This window comes from Rhinopithecus roxellana, chromosome 17 (genome assembly GCF_007565055.1).
Source record: "Rhinopithecus roxellana isolate Shanxi Qingling chromosome 17, ASM756505v1, whole genome shotgun sequence".
NCBI classification, from domain to species: Eukaryota; Metazoa; Chordata; class Mammalia; order Primates; family Cercopithecidae; genus Rhinopithecus; species Rhinopithecus roxellana.
In genome coordinates this window covers 46,265,183-46,270,192 of record NC_044565.1, presented here as the reverse complement: position 1 = coordinate 46,270,192, position 5,010 = coordinate 46,265,183, and positions in this window count along the sequence as shown.

Genomic DNA, 5,010 nt, shown 5'->3' with positions numbered 1-5,010 from the left:
TCTCACAGACTTATAACTTAGACTTCAAGAAACAGTATGCTAACACTCTTTTCGTGGAATCTGGAAAGTGATAATTGGGAGCCCATTGGGGCCCATGGTTAAAAAGGAAATCTCCCCACATAATAACTAGAGAGAAAATTTCTGAGAGCTTGCCTTCTGATGTGTGACTTCATCACACAGAGTTAAATCCTTCCCTTCTTGGAACAGTTTGCTAACACTGTTGTCATGGATTCTGGAAAGGTATATTTGGGAGCTCATTGAGGGCTATGGTGAAAAAGGAAATATCCTCATATAATAACTAAAGAGAAGCTTTCTGAGAAACTGCATTGCCATGTGTGAATGCAACTCACAGAGTTACACGTTTCTCTTCAGTGATCAGTTTGTTAACATAGTTTTCTGGAAATCTGCAATTAGATACTTCATAGCGCAATGATCCTTACGGTGAAAAAGGAAACATCCTTAGATGAAAACTAGAAAGAAGCTTTCTTAGAAACTTCTTGGTGAGGTGTGAATTCACCTCACACAGTTACACTTATGTTTCGTGGAGCAGTCCATTAACACTGTCTTTGAGGAACCTGAGAAGGGCTTCCTTGGATCGCTTTGAGGCCTACCCTGAAAAAGGAATTTTCATCCGTTCAAAACGTGAAAGAAGCTTTCTGAGAAACTTCTTTCTGATCTGTGAGTTCATCTTACAGACTTATAACTTAGAATTCAGGAAGCAGTTTGCTAACACTCTTTTCGTGGAATCTGGAAAGTAATATTTGGGAGCCCTTAGGGGCCCATGGTGATAAAGGAAACATCCTCACATAATAACTAGACAGAAGCTTTCTGAGAGATTGCTTTCAGATGTGTGACTTCATCACACAGAGTTCCACCCTTCCCGTCTTGGAACAGTTTGCTAACACTGTTGTCGTGGATTCCGGAAAGGTATATTTTGGAGTTCATTGAGGACTATGGTGAGAAAGGAAATATCCTCACATAATAACTAAAGAGAAGCTTTCTGAGAAACTGCATTGCCATGTGAGAATGCAACTCACAGAGTCACACGTTTCTCTTCACTGATCAGTTTGTTAACACAGTTTTCTGGAAATCTGCAATTAGATACTTCATAGCGCAATGAACCTTACGGTGACAAAGGAAATATCCACAGATGAAAACTAGAAAGAAGCTTTCTTAGAAACTTCTTGGTGTTGTGTGAGTTCATCTCACAGAGTTACACTTATGTTTCATGGAGCAGTCCATTAACACTGTCTTTGTGGAACCTGAGAAGGGCTTCCTTGGATCGCTTTGAGGCCTACACTGATAAAGGAAATTTCATCCGTTCAAACGTGAAAAAACCTTTCTGAGAAACTTCTTTCGAACCTGTGAGTTCATCTCACAGACTTATAACGTAGACTTCAGGAAGGAGTTTGCTAACTCTTTTCGTGGAATCTGGAAAGTGATATTTGGGAGCCCAAAGGGGCCCATAGTGAAAAAGGAAATGTCCTCACATAATAAGTAGAGAGAAGCTTTCTGAGAGATTGCTTTCTGATGTGTGACTGCATCACACAGAGTTCCACCCTTCCCTTCTTGGAACAGTTTGCAATCACTGTTGTCGTGTATTCTGCAAATGTATGTTTGGGAGCTCATTGAGGGCTATGGTGAAAAAGGAAATATCCTCAGATCAAAACTGGGAAGAAGCCTTCTGAGAAACTGCATTGCCATGAGTGAATGCAACTCAGAGAGTTAGACGTTTCTCTTCAGTGATCAGTTTGCTAACTAAGTTTTCTGGAAATCTACAATGGGATACCTCTTAGCGCAATGAAGCTGACGGTGACAAAGGAAATATCCACAGATGAAAACTAGAAAGAAGCTTTCTTAGAAACTTTTGGTGATGTGTGAATTCATCTCACAAAGTTACACTTATGTTTCATGGAGCAGTCCATTAACACTGTCTTTGAGGAACCTGAGAAGGGCTTACTTGGATCGCATTGAGGCCTACGCTGATAGAGGAAATTTCATCCGTTCAAAACGTGAAAGAAGCTTTCTGAGAAACTTCCTTCTGATCTGTGAGTTCATCTCACAGTCTTATAACTTAGACTTCAGGAAGCACTTTGCTAACACTCTTTTCGTGGAATCTGGAAAGTGATATTTGGGAGCCCATAGGGGCCCATGGTGAGAAAGGAAATATCCTCACATAATAACTAGAGAGAAGCATTCTGAGAGATTGCTTTCTGATGTGTGACTTCATCACACAAAGTTCCACCCTTCCCTCCTTGGAACAGTTTGCTAACACTGTTGTCGTGGATTCTGCAAAGGTATATTTGGGAGCTCATTGAGGGCTATGGTGAAAAAGGAAATATCCTCAGATCAAAACTGAAAAGGAGCCTTCTGAGAAACTGCATTGCCATGAGGAATTCAACTCACAGAGTTACACGTTTCTCTTCAGTGATCAGTTTTTTTACACAGTTTTCTGGAAATCTGCAGTTAGATACTTCATAGCGCAATTAACCTTTCCTTGACAAAGGAAATAACCACAGATGAAAAGTAGAAAGAAGCTTTCTTAGAAACTTCTTGGTTATGGGTGAATTCATCTCACAGAGTTACACTTATGTTTCGTAGAGCAGTCCATTAACACTGTCTTTGAGGAATCTGAGAAGGGCTTCCTTGGATCGCATTGAGGCCTACCCTGAGAAAGGAAATTTCATCCGTTCAAAACGTGAAGGAAGCTTTCTGAGAAACTTCTTTCTGATCTGTGAGTTCATCTCACAGACTTGTAACTTAGACTTCAGGAAGCAATTTGCTAAATCTCTTTTCGTGGAATCTGGAAAGTGATATTTGGGAGCCCATAGGGGCCCATGTTGAAAAGGAAATATCCTCACATAATAACTAGAGAGAAGCTTTCTGAGAGATTGCTTTCTGATGTGTGACTTCATCACACAGAGTTCCACCCTTCCCTCCTTGGAACAGTTTGCTAACACTGTTGTCGTGGATTCTGCAAAGGTATATTGGGGAGCTCATTGAGGGCTATGGTGAAAAAGGAAATATCCTCACATAATAACTAAAGAGAAGCTTTCTGAGAAACTGCATTGCCATGTGTGAATGCAACTCACAGAGTTACACGTTTCTCTTCAGTGATCAGTTTTTTAACACAGTTTTCTGAAAATCGGCAATGAGATACTTCATAGCGCAATGAACCTGACGGTGACAAAGGATATATCCACAGATGAAAACTAGAAAGAAGCATTCTTAGAAACTTCTTGGTGATGTGTGAATTCATCTCACAGAGTTCCACTTATGTTTCGTGGAGCAGTCCATTAACACTGTCTTTGAGGAAACTGAGAAGGGCTTCCTTGGATCACTACGAGGCCTACGGTGATAAAGGAAATTTCATCCGTTCCAAACGTGAAAGAAGCTTTCTGAGAAACTTCTTTCTGATCTGTGAGTTCATCTCACAGACTGACAACTTACACTTCAGGAAGCAGTTTGCTAACACTCTTTTCGTGGAATCTGGAAAGTGATATTTGGGAGACAATAGGGGCCCAGGGTGAAAAAGGAAATATCCTCAGAGAATAACTAGAGAGAAGCTTTCTGAGAGATTTCTTTCTGATGTGTGACTTCATCACACAGAGTTCCACCCTTCCCTTCTTGGAACAGTTTGCTAACACTGTTGTCGTGGATTCTGCAAAGTGATCTTTGGGAGCTCATTGAGGGCTATAATGAAAAAGGAAACATCTTCAGACAAAAACCTGAAGCAACAGTTCTGGGAAAATGCACTTCAATGTATGAATGCAACTTACAGAGTTACACGTTTCTCTTCAGTGATCAGTTGGATAACACAGTTTTCTTGACACCTGCAATGGGATACTTCTTAGCGCAATGAAGCTTAAGGTGACAAAGGAAATATCCTCAGATGACAAGTAGAAAGAAGCTTTCTTAGAAACTTCTTGGTGTTGTGTGAATTCATCTCACAGGGTTACACTTATGTTTCGTGGAGCAGTCCATTAACACTGTCTTTGAGGAACCTGAGAAGGGCTTCCGTGGATCACAGTGAGGCCTACGCTGAGAAAGGAAATTTCATCCGTTCAAACGTGAAAGAAGCTTTCTGAGAAACTTCTTTCTGATCTGTGAGTTCATCTCACAGACTTATAACGTAGACTTCAGGAAGCAGTTTGCTAACTCTTTTTCGTGGTATATGGAAAGTGATATTTGGGAGCCCATAGGGGCCCATGGTGAAAAAGGAAATATCCTCACATAATAACTAGAGAGAAACTTTCTGAGAGATTGCTTTCTGAAGTGTGACTTCATCACACAGAGTTCCACCCTTCCCTTCTTGGAACAGTTTGCTAACACTGTTGTGGATTCTGCAAAGGTATATTTGGGAGCTCATTGAGTGCAATGGTGAAAAAGGAAATATCCTCAGATCAAAACTGGAAAGAAGCCTTCTGAGAAACTGCATTGCCATGAGTGAATGCAACTCACAGAGTTACACGTTTCTCTTCAGTGATCAGTTTGCTTACTAAGTTTCTGGAAATCTGCAATGGGATGCCTCTTAGCGCAATGAAGCTTACGGTGACAATGGAAATATCCTCTGACGAAAACTAGAAAGAAGCATTCTTATAAACTTCATGGTGGTGTGCGAATTCACCTCACAAAGTTACACTTATGTTTCGTGGAGCAGTCAATTAACACTGTCTTTGAGGTATCTGAAAAGGGTTTCCTTTGAAAGCATTGAGGCCCATGGTGATAAAGGAAATTCATCCGTTCAAACGTGAAAAAAGCTGTCTGAGAAACTTCTTTCTGATCTGTGAGATCATCTCACAGACTTATACTTAGACTTCAGGAAGCATTTTGTTAACGCTCTTTTCGTGGAATCTGGAAAGTGATATTTGGGAGCACATAGGGGCCCATGATGAAAGGAAATATCCTCACATAATAACTAGAGAGAAGCTTTCTGAGAGATTGCTTTCTGATGTGTGACTTCATCACACAGGGTTCCTCCCTTCCCTTCTTGGAACGGTTAACTAACAC